Consider the following 19742-nt stretch of genomic DNA (forward strand, 5'->3'; position numbering starts at 1 on the left):
CATCTGACCTCCTCTCTCTCCTGTTTGCCTCCTCCATTGTCCAAAAAACATCCTCCAGGGTTTTAAACCACCACAGGAAGTACGAGTCCCCGGCTTCAGTGTGAAAACCCCAAAAAATGACTGAGTAACGATTGTAGAACGGCCACTAGGTGGCGGTGCATCCACCAGTAAAACCTCATTAACGTGTTATTAACGAGGAACGATGAAAACTTGCAAAAGGTCACGCTTGATTAAATGCTAAAATGTTAAAATACGATGTTAGACACTAAATTAATTTTCTGTCAAGCAGAGGTCTTCAAGGCCAAGGATCCCCCAAGGCCTATAGAGACCCAGTGGAGGGACCCCCAAGGCCTACAGAGACCTGGTGGAGGGACCCGCCTATTGAAGGTCTCTGATCTAAGTCTTGGTCCTCGGTAAATCTGTCTGATTCTGTTTCATTAGACGGAAGCCGATGTGTCGAGACCGGAGAAAAGGTGTGAAAAGATGAGGGATGAGACGATGCTAATGAGTCATATTCCACAGTAACACCCACATATCACAGTGTTTTTTTACAGGGACAGAACGCTGTATGTGAGAGGAAAGGAGCCGGGAGGTAGAAACACCACGTGTTTATTATCTAAATTACATATTTAATATTTACAGTAATATTGTTACTGTAAAACACATTAAATTAATTTAATACAGTTTAACTCCTTTTCATCACACGGCTATTGTAATATGATGTAATATTAACCCGTCTGCACCCTGTAATTACTGAATATGTGCAGAGTAATTAAATACTGCTGATAGTCTATGAGTTATAGTCTCGGCCCCTCCCAGGATTTACTCTGTACCGACTGCTAATCCATCAGACCTGATGCTGGATCTGCCCGTGTGACCGTTTCTCCACAAATCAATACGTGTGTGTGTGTGTGTGTGTGTGTGTGTGTGTGTGTGTGTGTGTGTGTGTGTGTGTGTGTGTGTGTGTGTGTGTGTGTGTGTGTGTGTGTGTGTGTGTGTGTGTGTGTGTGTGTTGTCAGAACAGGAAATTCAAGGAGGCGTTACCACACCTCCGTGTTTGCTCAGTTTGAGTGTTGCCAAACAGCCAGAACCGTCACACGGAGGAAGCAATAAAAAGTTGTATCTTATAATATATAAAATTGATGACTGATTATCAGTTTGTGTGCAAAGAAGTTGTAAAGTTCCTCATAGAACGGGAACGTATCAGTGTTTTTAGCCACCGAGACGGCAAAATCCACTTCTGAAGCCAAGCTGAAGTGCCTTGAAGCTGCATTGTCCCTGCTGGCCACCAGGGGGAGTCTCCTCTCGGATTGTATAGAAGTCTATGAGAAAATCCCTCCACACTCCAAATATGGTCACTTCCTTCAACTGGATGCAAAGATGGTGACAGCCACAATAAGGTTGATTCTGTTTAAATTCCACTATAAATTCCACATATGATGTTTGTCAATTTAAAAGATAACTTTGCAAATCCAGAAAGTTACACATTTAAGTGTTAAAGTATAAGAAAGTATAGATGACACGCCATGTAAACATATTTTAAACGTCTGCGTTTGATTACGTGTTCTCTTGACAGGGCTGACATTTAATTTCTCCTCTCAACCTGCCCTGAAGTAAGTCTGCCAATCACACCATCCTCTGGAGGGCCGGATCAGCTTTGTGACAGGTTGACACATATTACCCAGAAGTGCGTGGGGTTGGGAGGGGGGAGGGGGGTGAGGAGGAGGATGAGGGGGGAGGGGTTGTGTAAATTGGGAGGGTAAGGGTTCTTGGCACCGGTTCTGATCACGGTGTGTTATTAATATCTTAATATGTATCCTTTCACACCATCTGTCATCTCCCGTGTCTCTTCACACACACACACACACACACACACACACACACACACACACAGACACACACACAGACACACACACACACACACACACTCATCACTTAGACATGGCGGTATTTATCGCATCGCTGTATCACTTCCTGTTTTAGCTTTTCCAGAGTTACCCTCTGGTCCATGCTGGCACAATGGAAGAGGACATTCCAAGATCATTGACTTACACACTATGAGTCACACACACACACACACACACACACACACACACACACACACACACACACACACACACACACACACTGTTTGAACCCTCACTCCGATTAGGGATTGAAATCATGACTCGTAAATACCGGTCTCTGATTGAGCAACGGGACGATACGTGACAGTGGAGATGATGTCTGTAAAAGTGGATTGTGTAATTCCTGTGTGTGTGTGTGTGTGTGTGTGTGTGTGTGTGTGTGTGTGTGTGTGTGTGTGTGTGTGTGTGTGTGTGTGTGTGTGTGTGTGTGTGTGTGTGTGTGTGTGTGCTGATCCCATCTGTGAACCCGGTCTCCTCACAGCTTGATCCCAGCACCTCCTCCATTGTCTCACTAATCCACAACTATTAACATTGCAGCGCCAAAACAGGCTTACTGGAGCCCCAAACTCTCTCCTCCCAACACACTGCAATCTAATTAACTCGGGGCTGGGGAGGGGTCTGGGGGGCTGTGGGGGGGTCCGGGGTCTAGGGGTCTGTAGGTCCAGGGGTCTGTTGAGGTCTACAGGGTGTGTGGTTAACAGGATCCAGTGGATTAGCACCTCTTGATAATGGCGTGAGCTGCTACATGTGCCAACATGGAAATGACCCGAGCCAGGATCTCCACGATACGGAGGTTTTAGAGTTTTAGACGTTTGATTAGACGATTCATGAAAGATTTGTAGAAGCAAACAGGAACCATTTTTTTTATTTACGTTTCACCTCTTTCTGAAACAGCAAACCAACGCGATCGCTTGTCATATTTTGCTGCTTGGGCAGCCATTTGGTTCGTGTTTGACAATGAAGGTACACGCGTAGTTAACACCGAGAAACAGTCACAGCTGGTGGAACATGTGACTAACGTTGTAAAACATCTATGCTAACACTGTAACGTGGTTAACGTAACAGTCACAACTAACGTAACACGTTAACGTTGTAAAACTTCATAACTCACATCACACGTTAACGTTGTAAAACTTCATAACTAACGTAACACGTTAACGTTGTAAAACTTCATAACTAACATCACACGTTAACGTTGTAAAACTTCATAACTAACGTAACACGTTAACGTTGTAAAACTTCATAACTAACATCACACGTTAACGTTGTAAAATTTCATAACTAACGTAACACGTTAACGTTGTAAAACTTCATAACTAACATCACACGTTAACGTTGTAAAACTTCATAACTAACATCACATGTTAACGTTGTAAAACTTCATAACTAACATAACACGTTAACGTTGTAAAACTTCATAACTAACGTAACACGTTAACGTTGTAAAACTTCATAACTAACGTAACACGTTAACGTTGTAAAACTTCATAACTAACGTAACACGTTAACGTTGTAAAACTTCATAACTAACGTAACACGTTAACGTTGTAAAACTTCATAACTAACGTAACACGTTAACGTTGTAAAACTTCATAACTAACATCACACGTTAACGTTGTAAAACTTCATAACTAACGTAACACGTTAACGTTGTAAAACTTCATAACTAACATCACACGTTAACGTTGTAAAACTTCATAACTAACGTAACACGTTAACGTTGTAAAACTTCATAACTAACATCACACGTTAACGTTGTAAAACTTCATAACTAACATCACATGTTAACGTTGTAAAACTTCATAACTAACATAACACGTTAACGTTGTAAAACTTCATAACTAACGTAACACGTTAACGTTGTAAAACTTCATAACTAACGTAACACGTTAACGTTGTAAAACTTCATAACTAACGTAACACGTTAACGTTGTAAAACTTCATAACTAACGTAACACGTTAACGTTGTAAAACTTCATAACTAACTTAACGCGTGGTTAACGTTGTGAAACGTCACAGCTGTTGTTTTTTTAATGAATACTTTCATATAAACTCTGAGGCTCTGTAATTTGAACCAAGACACCACAACTTTATTCGTCCTTTCAACCTTGACGAAAGCAGCAGACATCAGATCCACTCCTTTCATTTCCCTTCACGACATCCAGAGACGGATAACAGCATATTTGCATGCAGCCATTTTGCATTTTTGCGTCATGTATTCGTCACGTTCCCAGAGTTTAAAAAAACAGATGGATCTCTTCAAGGCCAGTCTGGACGACAGAAACCTGCTTCAATGTGCATATTGTGGTGTTGTCAGATGAACTGGGGGGAAGAAAAGTGGACTTACCCTTTAATTCAAGGGAACAAAGACATACTTTACTCTTTTCTCACGCTCACAAATGTATGGAGCGGCGGGGCAGGGTGATCTAAAAATGGACTTGATATGAAAGCTTCCTTCATTTTTGACTCTCAAGGTCTCACGGTTTCCTCAAACTCAGCGCTGACCGAACGGTTTCCAGCTGGTGACACAATGAGCAGGTCAAAGGTCAAACAAGTGTTAGGAATATGTGCTTAAACTGCAAATTATCCTTATTATTATTATGCACATTTACAGTAAATACTGACTGTTACTTTCACAGTAAGTCAGTGTAATTTTGTAAGTAAATGAGTGTGAATCTGTAGTCGTATATTGCGACCTCACAGTCACACTGTATGTATGTATGTATATACAGTGTGTGTATATATATACATATACATACAAATGACAACTACAAATATGGTTCATATTGTTTAAATAACTTGCATGTCTCTTCTTGACATATAATCTTATGGACCCAAGAATTTGGCAAGAACTTTCTAAGCTAGTTTTTCCGTTCCGCTAGCTAGCTTTGCCCTAACGATGTTTTTGTAATCCAGCGTTACTTTGACTCGTCAATAACGAGAAAAAAATAGTATGATACTTTTGACACACAATATTTAAATAAAACTGGATTTCTTTAATTACATTTTTTTGTTAGCATATTAGCATTGTTGTGGGTTGATAGCAGCTACAGCTAGGAGGCTGTAGTAGCCAATGCTAGCTACATGCTTGTTGCTTCATCTCTGATAGCACATATCCACCATTTTATCCACCAAATTGTCACATTTAACATAAAACGTGACAATTTTCACGAGTCAATAACCCAAAAATACAGCTATGATATTTTTGACATACAATATTTTAAGTAAAGATTCATTTGATAAAGAAAATTAGGTTTTTTTTTGTTAGCATTATAGCAGTGTTGGGGGGGTTGATAGCTTGGTTCAATAAATAACTGGAGGCTAATAAAACAGCCTGACTAGCTTTAATGCTTGTATTTTATATTATGGATATGAACAGCGTTTCCCCCTGGAGGCCTGCCGTATGACTGCAGCCTCAAAGAGCTCACGGAAGATTAAAAAACTCTCCTCAGAACACATTTGGACAGAAGCACCAGAGGATCTACCTCCGCTGCTTCTTCGCTCGGCTCTGGGGAAGAAAAGACAACAGATCCATGCTCAGGTTGTGGTTTAAGCCGAGGAAGCTTTACTCGCATTACTGGAAGTCAGCTGAGTTTGCATTTTCCACCTCGGAGGCCTGGGAACTGTTGATTCTACAATATCTCGCCGTTTTTGCGAAGCTCACGTCCGTGCACGTAAAGTAAAACATAAATCCTAAGCTTGTTTGGTGTAACACGAAGCCTCGCCCTCCCTCCCCTTCATATTTCACATTCTTTGGCCTTGTATGGCAGATCTGCATCAGCTGGAGCTCCAGAGGAGGAATAACAACCACAGCTCGAGTCTTTCTGCACGCCACCGCCCCTCGCCACAAAAAACAAAACCCTCGCTTCTTATTCAACAGCTGGAAAAGTACGCCGACATCTGCACCTTTAAACCCCCACACTCATTAAGAAATGACAAAATACCTCAGGACTAAATTACAAGTGATGACTCAGCGTTTCGTGATTGCTCGCCGTGTTTCCGGCCGGGGAGGAAATACCAACGCCTCATACGGACGTTTTTTTAAAAAAAAACCTTGATGTGTCATCAAGGAATCTCTCACTTTGTATGAAACTTCAACAAGAATCTATGCGAAGGCTTCTTTGGTCATAACGAGCATCGTTTTGGTCTCTAATGACTGTTTTTGTGTCTCAGAGCGTCGGATCAAGTTTTTTTTTTTTTTTTTTTTGATTTCAGTTCCCTCTGGTGCATTGTGGGATTGTTTCCTCACTTTGGGTGAAAGTCATCTCATGAGAAATACTTTTGAAGGCGAGGCAACTTTTACAGTTTATATCATTGTTGAAATGAGGTCTTCAACATTTTCAGGCCCAGGACCCCCCAGACCTATAGAGACCTGGTGGAGGGACCCCCAAGGCCTATAGAGACCTGGTGGAGGGACCCCCAGACCTATAGAGACCTGGTGGAGGGACCCCCCAGACCTATAGAGACCTGGTGGAGGGACCCCCAGACCTATAGAGACCTGGTGGAGGGACCCCCAGACCTATAGAGACCTGGTGGAGGGACCCCCCAGACCTATAGAGACCCGGTGGAGGGACCCCCAAGGTCTATAGAGACCTGGTGGAGGGACCCCCAAGGCCTACAGAGACCCGGTGGAGGGAACTCAAGGCCTATAGAGACCTGGTGGAGGGAACTCAAGGCCTATAGAGACCCGGTGGAGGGACCTCCAAGGTCTATAGAGACCTGGTGGAGGGACCCCCAAGACCTACAGAGACCTGGTGGAGGGACCCCCTATTACATATCATATAATGTTCCTTATTAAACAATAATAATATGTAGTGCAGCCTATAGTTCATGTATAACAGTACTTTGTAATGATGGATGGATACAATGCTAAGACATTACAATAATAATTCAGAATTTAGTATTTTATTATCACAACTTCTCAACATAATATTAAACAAACAGGAAGATTTATATTTTCTTAATTTAGTTTGTAATTATGTTCAGCTGTATTCTTGGACATTTCAATTTTTGGAAGAAAAAAGTTTGATATCAAATGATTTTGACCCCTGCAGTAACTCTGTGAACCCTCTAGGGGTCCTGGACCCCTGCAGTAACTCTGCGGACCCTCTAGGGGTCCCGGACCCCCTGTCGGAGATCTCTGTTCTAAGGTGTTAAACAGAGTTTAAAGCATGGGAACGATTGGACGGGTTCTAGCGTGAGTCATATGTGCCTGGCAGGGCTGATGATGATATTTCCTGACTGAAATGGAAGCGCCTGAAGCAGCACAGTATCTTCACATAGGATCCCTTTCATTAAAAAACTGGAATAACGAGTCGCTTTGCATTGACATGCTTTTTTCTGTTCCAGACCCTGAAGCTGCAAACTGTACAGTGTGTTTAACATTTGACTAAATTATATAATATAGTCAAACATATTACACATGGGACCAAAATCCTTAACAGTCAGCGTAGCTACTTAAGTATGCAGGATGTATTCCCGTTAATATTATATATATTATTACCTATAGCTTTGGCCTCACAATGTTTTTGTCATCCAGCGTTACTTTCACCAGTCAACCTGAAATACCAATATGATATTTTTGACGTATGATAGTTTAAGTAAAGATTTCTTTGATAAAGAAAAGGTGTTTTTGTTAGCATTATAGCACTGTTGGGGGTTTGATAGCGGCTAAAGCTAGGAAGCTAGTAGCATAGAATGGTTGCTACTAGGTTGGCTAATTTCCACCATAGAAGAAGATTTAACTTATGGACAGAAAACTCGTCATGTTTCTACTTCTCAGAAAACAGAAGAACAACTTCAGTAGTTCGTAGCATGAGAAGAGAAAGAAGGAGCGAGACCTGCCGTTAGCGCAAGTAAGGTTACATCCTGGTACCGAACACAGAGACCTGCCGTTAGCGTAAGTAAGGTTACATCCTGGTACCGAACACAGAGACCTGCCGTTAGCGTAAGTAAGGTTACATCCTGGTACCGAACACAGAGACCTGCCGTTAGCGTAAGTAAGGTTACATCCTGGTACCGAACACAGAGACCTGCCGTTAGCGTAAGTAAGGTTACATCCTGGTACCGAACACAGAGACCTGCCGTTAGCGTAAGTAAGGTTACATCCTGGTACCGAACACAGAGACCTGCCGTTAGCGTAAGTAAGGTTACATCCTGGTACCGAACACAGAGACCTGCCGTTAGCGTAAGTAAGGTTACATCCTGGTACCGAACACAGAGACCTGCCGTTAGCGTGAGTACATCAGACTTTCTTATCGTGTAAAATTATCTTTTATAATTGAAAAACATCATCTGTGGAATTAATGCTACAATTCATACGAGCCATTGACTGCCCCCCCCCCCCCCCCCCCCCCCCCCCCCCCCGCTGGTTTACAGGCCGCTGCTCTCACCACACACACACACACACACACACACACACACACACACACACACACACAGTGTGTGTTAGCGAAGCCACACTGAGTCACACATGCATCAGAGGTTTGATTCAGGTCTGAATCACAATGGTTTAACCTTTTGGACAGAATGGATGGAGACTTCCTTCATGCAGAGTGGAATTATACTGGGGGGGGGGGGCTAAGATGACTTTTACACTTAGCTGTAAAGTCCACCTTGAATTATAGAACCTACTCACAGAATCCACATGGATCCAGATCCAGTACGGGTGCTGGTCTGCCGGTTGTGTTATAATGTGTGTGTGTGGATGTGTAATTGCCAAAACCCAGTGGGTGACATCACCATGACGACGTCCACTTCTAGTCCATGGACTAGATGAGTTCAGGGTTGGTGTGTGTGTGTGTGTGTGTGTGTGTGTGTGTGTGTGTGTGTGTGTGTGTGTGTGTGTGTGTGTGTGTGTGTGTGTGTGTGTGTGTGTGTGTGTGTGTGTGTGTGTGTGTGTGAGTGAGTGAGTGAGTGAGTGAGTGAGTGAGTGAGTGAGTGAGTGAGTGAGTGAGTGAGTGAGTGAGTGATGTGAGTGTGTGTGTGTGTGTGTGTGTGTGTGTGTGTGAGTGTGTGTGTGTTGTGTGTGTGTGTGTGTGTGTGTGTGTGTGTGTGTGTGTGTGTGTGTGTGTGTGTGTGTGTGTGTGAGTGAGTGAGTGAGTGAGTGAGTGAGTGAGTGTGTGTGTGTGTGTGTGTGTGTGTGTGTTGTGTGTGTGTGTGTGTGTGTGAGTGTGTGTGTGTGTGTGTGTGTGTGTGTGTGTGTGTGTGTGTGTGTGTGAGAGAGAGAGAGAGAGAGAGAGTTAGCAGTTCAACCTGTGACTCATCATCCAAACTTTAAGTTCTCTTAAACCTGCTGGATGATGAACTTTTGCTCGTTCTTTTTTCTCTAAAGGTCGTGAAGAGTGTAAGGCTGTCATGTGACTTAGAGACGTGAGATTTTTGTTTCTTTTCATATGTGATTATAGATTTTCCTTCTAGACTGAATCAGTGAGTCACGCTGTGATTCTCATACGTCTGTCCTCTATTCAACAGTATGATAGTGTGTTATATATATGTGTGTGTGTGTTGGGAACCAAAACGTCACACAGCCTTGGGCGGAGACGTTTATTCTATCGTTGACTTCTTTAAAAAACACGATTAATTATTCACAACGAACTCGTCAGTTTCAGCCACGCTGGTTTTCAGCTACGTTTCTATTGGAATAATGTAAATACCAGAACCGGTCTGAACTGGTTCCGGTAGGCAGGATGGCAGTAAAAGGAGCCCAACCCTACACAGCAATGTTACGTCGGCTTCCTTTCATCCAGCGCCGCCACTTTCTTCTCTACGAAGTGTTTCATAGAAACAGATCAACCACCTTCTTGTCGCGTCGGCATTTAGTTGTGCAACTGTGTGACAAGACAACTACAGCAACGTCTGCTTGTGACCGCAGACTGTGTGTGAGAAGTGGACGTCGTCATGGTGATGTCGCCCGTTGGTTTGTGGACTATGGTTTGTTGTCTTTAGGGTCTCATGGAGGAGGCGGGACTTATTCTTTCATATAGTTTATCTGCATCCAATCTTTGGACGCTCAGGCAACGAAGGCCATTTCAAGTGTTGGTTCTTTGTTCACAGCTTTTGTATTTTTGCAGATTTCTCAGAGATTCTGCAAAAGTATTAGATGATGCCACAGTTTGAACCTCACAGAAAACTTGATTAAATATCGATAAATGATTGTCTTACTGTGACCAACCAGCTTAGTGGTGAATTTAACAACACATGTATTCCTCTGAGCCAGACCAACCTTTCTGAGTCCTCTCTATATACACAAACGTTTTATTCCTAAAAACAACTGTTTTGGATTTAATATTTCATCCTCCCAGTGACCTAACATTTCTTTGGCGTTGCCTCTTCTCTTTGTCTCGCTGCTCTTTGTTTAGCTGAGTGCTTTTCTTTCTCTTTTAGAGCTCCGACTCATGGAGTGTCGACACTTTAATCGCCGCTACCAGATTTCCTTCTTCCACGCAGAGATTTCTCTCCTTTTCGCTGACAGGTTGGAAAGAGACAGCAGGTTCTGGTGAGAGGTAATGATGTGGAAAGCTGAGCTGGAGGAAGGGGTGAGAGGGGGAGGGAGGGGGAGGGGGAGGGGAGGCGTGACAGCTGTCACACAGTAACAAACACCTCCCTCTGTGAACGGACAGACGTGGGGGGGGGGGCTCCCTCCTCACCACACAGCTGCCGTGAAGCTGTCACTCGTTATCCTGGTCCCTCATCTGGACTGCATGAGGGGCTTCTGGTCCACGTGGGCATCATCAGCCAGACCAGGAGTCACTGTGGACCTGAATTCACCAGACTCAGATCACATGATCTCCATGTCGGGATCACGAGGTCAGATGATGCTCATCAAAACGTCTCGGACTGGATCGGCCTCATAATGACAACCGAGAGGTCCTTTATTAGTATTATAGGAACAAAACAGGTGCAACACTGCCCCCTGGTGGCTGCTAACTGGTGTCACCACGCTGGGCATTCCTACGCACAACTCCTGCGTCAATCACCGGCTCCCAGAATGCACCTGTGAAAGAACCACCATTAGAAATCAGAGCTTTTTACACCACGATCAGGTTCAGGTGAGGCCTTCGTGGTCCCAGTGGCCCCCCTTCAGGCCTTGGATCCTGAACCTTCAGGACTTGGTGTGAGATGCTGGAAGAGCTTCAAATACCGGTAGTATAAATAAGACATCACTTTTATTTGATGATATACAAGTGTGTAAAAAATCCCCAAACTGAACGCTTCAAAACGGGAGTCCACGAAGCAACGGGTGACATCACCATGACGACGTCCACTTTAACCTGGTAACGCTCCAGTCGATGATTTCCAGACTCACCATCAAGATTTAACCTCATTTTTAAATTATCTTTTAATGTTTTTGTTGTTTGAGGAGTGTTAATGATGAAGTTTTCCCCCTTATTTGTATTTATTGTGTGTTATGTTCGTCCTTTGGACACGTTTTTTACTGTCCTGCACACAGACGGATGTAAAGCCAGCAGCTGTTTTTCATCCTCCTGTCTGTGAAGTTGGAGCTTTGTGTGTTTATTCAAACGACGGTTTGTGTTGAGTTTGAAGAGTTTTGTAAGAGTTTTGTTGCCTTTGCTGCAGATGTTCTGCTTGTTTGGATGTTTCTAATCCGAGAGTCGAGCTGTTCAGACGCAGAAAAAACATCTGGCACGTCAGGTTTTAATGTGAATAAATAATGATCGACATGTGAAGTCATAACTTGACTTCATTTTATTGACTTTCAAACTTGGAGACTTGAAAATGTTTTGTTTATGGTTTCAACACTTAAAACTGGTTCTTTGGTGTTGATTGTTTAGTTTGAATGCTGTACGTGAAGCACCTTGAGGTTTTGTTATTGTTATTATTGTTATTATTGTTATTAATAAAGTACCTTTTAACTCTGCAGTACAACAGGATGTGACGTATCCTCTGTTAGTTTTTGTTTGTGATCCCAAACCTTCATTCTTCCTTTCACAGATTCAGGACTTGGATCTGGAGCGCCCTCTCCTGGAGGAAAGGGAGAATGCAGGCGTCATACTGGTTTACTACCAGTCATTGCAGCTCCCACTCCGGCTGCTTGTGTAATAAACTCTGGGTGCTGTGACGTCATAGAGGGGGGACGCATTCCCTCCTTCCCGATGGATGCAACGAGGACTACAAACCATCATGGCACTCGGTTCAGAAAAGACTACAAAACCCAGAGTTGGCCCCCCAACGTTTCATATCTAGTGTTTATTACCAATTGTTTTGGTGATCCACTCAATATTCTCATCTATTTTTGGCCTTTGGGCCACCTAGTGGTTGTAATGTGTATAATGTATATGTTTGTCTCTTTTTTCTTCTTCTCGTTGTTTAGTTTGTTTTTTATTATTATTATTTTTCATCTGAATAATAATAATATAATCATACTAATATAATACTAACACTAATATATAAATAATATATTATATTATATTATATTCTAACAACAACAGATTATAATAATACTATTATAATAATATAATATATATTAATAATATAATATAATAATATTATAATAACATTTTATAATATATTCCAATCTGTCATTTCTCTGTTATTTGTAGTGATTGTGTCATGTTTGAACATCCTCTAAAACAAGATGATGCGTCTCAACGGGTTTATCCTAAATAAAAATTAAAAATTCAATACATTTCTGTTAAATAGTTTGCAGTCTTTAACGTTGCTGATGTGTAAACAGGTCTGACGGGGTCTAATCTGGAAGGCAAACATCTGTTGGTCACAAGGTGGAACAGTTTCCCGGTTGGACTCGGGCGGCCACCGCCGTCCATTAAAGCGGCGCTCTGACGGGACGTTTACATAAGAACGGCGAGCAGCACACAGAGCCACGCTTGTTTCCCACTCTGGCAGCGGCCGTTTCCTAGATACACAACGGCCTGTTTCCAGCACCTCCAGGAGCTTTGTGTTTGACAAGCGGCACAAAAAAAAGGGCCTAATCCCCCCTCCCCGGTTTATATTTAGTACAGTCCTCTCATTACAAGGAGTCTCCATCTCGGGGTCGTGGGCTTTGACGGATTGCCAGTTATGGTTTGAATGGATGGAGCAACGAGAGCGAGAGGGCAACCTCCTCGTCACGGTTTTCGGTTGCTGAATGGCTTCAGGGCGTTGTGACGCACGACTATTTCCGAGGAAGGCTGCCTTTAATACAAAGCTGCTTTGTGGTTGAAGATATCGTCACTGGTTTGGGTGATTAGTAAAAGTAAGACGAGGGAGGAAACACTGCAAAGTTAGAGACCAGCTGGAGAACATTTTAGAGCATTCAGAAGCCAGGGAGACGGCTGGAGGAGACCAAAACTGAGATAAAAGGGAAGGTTGGAGGAGACCAAAGAAGAGAGAAAAGGGAAGGTTGGAGGAGACCAAAGAAGAGAGAAAAGGGAAGGTTGGAAGAGACTAGAAAAGGGAGAGTGATTTGTATTTTACATTCAACAGACACAACTGTTTCTCATAGAGTTAAAGGACCATACCAGTCTAGTTCTGACCCCTTTAAAGGACCATACCAGTCTAGTTCTGACCCCTTTAAAGGACCATCCCAGTCTAGTTCTGACCCCTTTTAAAGGACCATACCAGTCTAGTTCTGACCCCCTTTAAAGGACCGTACCAGTCTTGTTCTGACCCCCTTTAAAGGACCATACCAGTCTAGTTCTGACCCCTTTTAAAGGACCATATCAGTCTAGTTCTGACCCCCTTTAAAGGACCATACCAGTCTAGTTCTGACCCCTTTAAAGGACCATACCAGTCTAGTTCTGATCCCTTTTAAAGGACCATACCAGTCTAGTTCTGACCCCTTTTAAAGGACCATACCAGTCTAGTTCTGACCCCCTTTAAAGGACCATACCAGTCTAGTTCTGACCCCTTTAAAGGACCATACCAGTCTAGTTCTGATCCCTTTTAAAGGACCATACCAGTCTAGTTCCGACCCCCTTTAAAGGACCATACCAGTCTATGTGAACTAGATGGCCACACTGGTTTGTCAGTTATTGTGCTTACAGTCTGCCCCCAGTAGCTAAAAATAATTTTATGCACGATTACCTTTTAAAATGTTCTATCTTCAGTTTGATGTCTGAAGATCATTTATTATTATTAATATTATTATTATTATAATAATTAATAAATGTTCTGAAAATAGTTTGAGCGATGTGCTGAAAGAAGGGACATTTTTAGCAGTTATTCCCCCTCGAACTGAAAAATGATTTAGGCCACGGGCGGCCTCTTTCAGAAAATAACTGACCTTTGTCCCAGTAGAATAACACACTCCAAATTAATTGGTAAGGGAGGATAAATGAGTATGGGGCGATATTATAAAGCACCCGGTGGGAGCTCCAAAATAGGCCTTCCTCGCAGTGGGATCGTCTCTGGCCAACGGGGGGAGGAGGAGGAGGAAATATGCCGGGGATTTAAGGCTGCAGTCCAGGCAGGGGGAGGCTAACGTTGTGAACTGACCCAGCTGAAAAACCACTTGTGTGCTCGGGTTTCTGTGGCCGGGGAGCGACATGATTTGCCGAATCAAACGATGTGAAGAGGCAACAAAAAAAGTTAAATTATAGCAATTAATCCTGATTTTTAAGCTGAGAAAGACATTTTCCAGAGACACCGTCAACATGGGGATGAAGAGAAGTGTTGCTGTGATTAAATCCCAGTTAAATAGTTAATATAAGAGAGGAAGGGGTCTCAAGTACCGTGTGCTTGATGTTTTTCCCACCAAATTGCCATATTAATATTAATTGCAGTCAAAGCACATGGGGTGAGGGAAATGTCAAGACTTCAGAGAGGCTGTCAAAAATAGAAGTGGTGCAGGAAACATCAACCTCTTTTTAACAATATTAGTTTTAACTTCATGAATACATGACTCATGTAATCAAAAGATTGGTTGTTTTCTCTCATTGTGATTGTTGAAAGTAACTTAATGTTTGAATATTCATGCAATCGCCGGAAAAATGCAAATCTACACAGAAATCTCCAAATGTCAAAAGATTTTGATCCCAGTGTGACTTCTTCTGTGGTGTTGCTCATATTCTCATTGTCTTAATGTTGTATTTTGGAGGGATTTTATTTATAATTGTTATCAATTCTCGAGAAAAAGTGAAGCTGAAGTGCCTTAAACTGTCATTCTCTCTGCTGGCCACCAGGGGGCGACTCCTCTCTGGTTGTATAGAAGTCTATGAGAAAATGGTCCTACTTCTCTCTGCTGGCCACCAGGGGGCGACTCCTCTCTGGTTGTATAGAAGTCTATGAGAAAATGGTCCTACTTCTCTCTGCTGGCCACCAGGGGGCGACTCCTCTCTGGTTGTATAGAAGTCTATGAGAAAATGGTCCTACTTCTCTCTGCTGGCCACCAGGGGGCGACTCCTCTCTGGTTGTATAGAAGTCTATGAGAAAATGGTCCTACTTCTCTCTTGATGTATTATCTCAGTAAACATTGTAAACATGAGTTTATGCTCTCAATCTCTAGTTTCAAGTCTTCTTCAATCCAGCATGATGCTCATTTAGTACATTATGGTCCATTTAGAGTCCACCAGACCAGAAAGCAGGGGATGCTTTAGGGGGCGGGGCTTACCTTAACAAAGCAAAGGGTGATGTCACCATGACGACGTCCACTTCTTATACGGGCTGTTTCATCGCCGGCTTCGCCAGTGTTTTTGTTCCCGGTCAGTCTTTGAATCGGTTTCATCATTAAAGCTTGCGTCGAGTTCAGTTTCACCTTCATGCCTCAGAGGAGAATTTAACAGCTAAAGAGACCAAAAACGGAGCTAAAAAGACTCCAAATTCCCAACGAGCAATAGTGTTGTGTGACTAGCTAATGAGTTTACATATCAACTTAAAAGGCGATATGTCAATATTGTGTTTAGAGCTTATTCCAGCCATCTGCAAGAAGCCAAAACATCAGTTATTACGGCTCCAAAGTTACAAAACTGTTACGGTGTATTAAACATTTCCAAACACAAGAAACTACAGCAGTGAAACCCACAACGGCCGATTCCCTCATGACAAAGATGCTGATTGTGTTGTTTTTATCATTAGATATCTCAAGATACCCCTCAAGATATAATTTAAGACAAAGAAAGGTCTCTGACGTGTCTTTTCCACACTAAAAAAAGAGATTATGAAGATTGCATCATTTAAACTCAGAGGTTGAATGAACAGTCTTCCTCCGCCTGCAGCACGGCTTCGTTTCTGTCAGCTGATGAACTCCATCAGATTCTCTCATTAAACCTATTAGAGTTGTGTTAAAACAAGCTCTCTGCTTTATGTCACAACGACACATTTGTCCCCGGATTGACTCGCAGATAAAAAATAAAAAAACCTTGTGCGTTCACATGGACTTCCCTTTTTTCTCATGCTAAATTCCCATGCCGCCAAAAAACGACTCCCTGGGGGGATTCATACATCAGGTCTACACGGCTGGGGGGGGGGTCTCAATACATCATTACATGGCCGATTCCATGCTCCTTCGGACACATGAGAAAGCCTGATTATTTCCAGGTTTTTGGCCTATTTTTAGATTCTAAGCAGTGGATCGGGGTCAAAGTGCACATACTTGCTCGCAGTCAGGAATTCCAACATAATTTTTTTTCCATTACCCAGCGTGCAGCGGGAGGAGGAGCTTCTGGCCAGTGTGCGTAGAACTTCTTTATCAGCAGCAGACACAAGCAGATTTCATTACCCCCCCCTCCTCGTTACCCCCACCCCGGTGGGATATCCTGCCCGGTTCTCTGCTTCGCTGTAGTATTTACTGACCCTCATGGAACACATTACCTGACTTGTTATCTGTGTGCACACGGAGCTCCACACATATTTGTCCAAGTTATTTTAGGGCCATTTCCACTCGCTCTCCTTCCAGCTGTTTGATCAGCGGGAAGAAACGTGGCTCGGCAGAAACGAGGCGAGAGTCGGTCCCTGGGAATCGGCCGGGTTTGTGAGAAATGTAGGTTTTTTCTTTTTTAGGGAAATGGCTGAAGGTCAGACGAGGAGATCGATACGCTACGATTCTCACGGCTCAAATGTACTTTTGTTAATCATGCATGACGTCAGCCTGCGTCGGCTTTGGAGTGTCGGTTGTTGAGATGATCCATGCATGTAGCCGCTAGGAGCTAGGTGTCGGGTTTGTGTGCCGATGTGTCCGATTGGATGAAATCGGAGGTCTAAATGCAAAGAAATGAGGACGGTGGCTTCAAAGACAAATTAATAGAGCATGTCATCAATTACCTGCATCTCTATGATGCAACATTAAACCAACCTCCTCCAGTGTTTTCATTTTTATTGTTTACATTTCACCACGAAAATCTGGAAGCAGGACTTCAGTGCCGTTGTTCATGGTCTGATTTCTGTGGTGCGCCCTCTAGAGGAACCACGAGTAACACACATCGTAAATATAATAATAATAACAATATTACATTTTACTTGTATAGCGCTTTTCTGAACATAAAGACGCTTTACAGAAAAACAAACAAACCAAAAAAAAATGAAATAAGACGAAGACAAACAAAGCAACTATCATATATAATATGTGAGTTATGTGACCATCTGTGGTCCGATTATATTGTCATTCAACCAACGATGTTTGAGAAAGTAATTATTATTACTAACACATGCGTAATGGTTGAACAAGCTAACAGCGAGCTAACCAAAGCTAACCTACGCAAGCAAACTTTCAAGCATTAAAATCAGTCAAAACTTTTAACGTGCTTAAAAAACTGATTTAGGTATTATTATAGAAAACTTTAAATACGCAGGAGCTTAATACCATCGAGGTCTACGTCCAAGGAAAGAACCACCACCCTCGTCTTGCGGCGATGATCAAAATCACGCGGAACAACGGTCCAACGCTGCCCCCTATTGGTAGACATCATGGGGCATTTTCTTCTGCCAAATTCTCAAAATGCTTCATTTTATTCACGTGAAATTAAATAATCAAATGCATTTTTCTTGTGTCCATCACATCTGCGCAATAATCATGAATCTATAGTTAGCTAGAGATAAAAAAGTTTCCTCTCTGAAGCTGCGATGAAATGTAATAATAATTGAATGAATTCACAGAAAAGCATCGTGTTAAACGTGACATTGAGCTTAATGAAAGGAAATTAGATGGAAAACTGAAGTGTAATTAGAATGCAGTTAATGTTTTTTGATTTTATGCAGATGGATTAATGCTTCCACTCTGCTACGTCACACTTTGTTGCTCGACTCTAAACATTAGATTAAGATCTGATTAGCTGCTGAGTTCTACTCTTCATCTTCATCCCACCCGGCTGCTCGTCTCCCTCATCCTATTTCCATCTGGCTTCTTCTGCCAATTAAAAAACACTGCTAATGTTTAGTTTTTTTTAGCTTTGTCTTCTTTCAGCCTCCTCAAGAGGGAAAACGATTAACTCTCACTGCTCCGAACCAGCATGGCTGACCGTCATCGTACCAGGAAACAAGCCCGATAAACGTTAGTCCGATCTAAGAATGTTCCACTGTCACGCTGACGGGGGTGATATTCTGCTGGAGAGATGTTATCTGGAGTTTGAATTGTTTTCAAGGGTGTTCTCATCTGTTTTTTTTACACACACACACACACACACACACACACACACACACACACACACACACACACACACACACACACACACAATAGTGCAGGCACTTTGAATGTTATCATTATCCTCTTCATGTGTGTCTGAATGACTGATTATAGACATTTAGCAGCATATCGTGTTCACACTGAAACAGCACGTAAATAAACACACACACACACACACACACACACACACACACACACACACACACACACACACACACACTCTCCCCATGCCAGACACAGCTGTGTGCACTCTCGTTTTGGTGATAATCTCTCTGCTCTGTTCAAAGACTCAGTGAGCCAGACTGTAAACCCCACCCCGCCCCCCAAAAAAACAAAACCCCTAACAAACCACAGAGTGTAAATAAGAAGAGGGCGTCGTCATGGCGACGTCACCCGTTGGTTTGTGGACTACAGTTTTGAACTCTCAAGTTGGGCATTTTCTTGGCATTTTTGCAACCAATAGAAGGAAGTGACCATATTTGGACTGTGGAGGAGCGACGGGTGGATCTGATGAACACAAGCAGCAGAGCGGCATCCTTACTGGATCTGGATCCATGTGGATTCTGGTGTGAAGCTGCTAACAAAGTTAGCTTCTATAATTCAAGGTCAACTTCACAGCTAAGTGTTAAAGTCATCTTAGTAGCTAACTAGCATTGGTAGCGTGGTAGCGAACTGTCAATGAGCAGGTAAGCCCCGCCCCCTAAAGCATCCCCTGCTTTCTGGTCTGGTGGACTCTAAATGGACCATAATGTACTAAATGAACATCATGCTGGATTGAAGAAGACTTGAAACTAGAGACATAGAAATAGATTTGAAGGTTTTCTGGTCTGTAAGGAAGGTGTCTTTATAAGGTTCCGGGTTCGAACCCCGGTCCGTTCCAGGTCCTTTCTGTGTTGAGTTTGCATGTTCTCTCCGTGCTTGTGTGGGTTTCTTCCGGGTGCTCTGGTTTCCTCCCATCATCAAAAAACATGTGTTAGGAATCGGGTTGGCCCATAGTGGCTCCGGACTAACCCTTGATCTGACCATCGCAATTTCCTTGTACAATGTATTATGACAATAAAAGCACCTTTACATTTACATTTGTTGGAAGAAAGTGGGGTAGTTTATTGCTATCAATACAGTAACGATTTCACAAGAGCAAGTTCTGAGCACGCTCAAGTGAACCCGTAGCTACAACCGAGATAAGTGCCAAGATACAAAGTGCAACAATACTTCAGTAAGTGCCAGTACATACAAACAAGCATCCTTTTGTTTTAACG

Source organism: Eutrigla gurnardus, assembly GCF_963514095.1.
Source record: "Eutrigla gurnardus genome assembly, chromosome: 11".
In the NCBI taxonomy this organism is placed as follows: domain Eukaryota; kingdom Metazoa; phylum Chordata; class Actinopteri; order Perciformes; family Triglidae; genus Eutrigla; species Eutrigla gurnardus.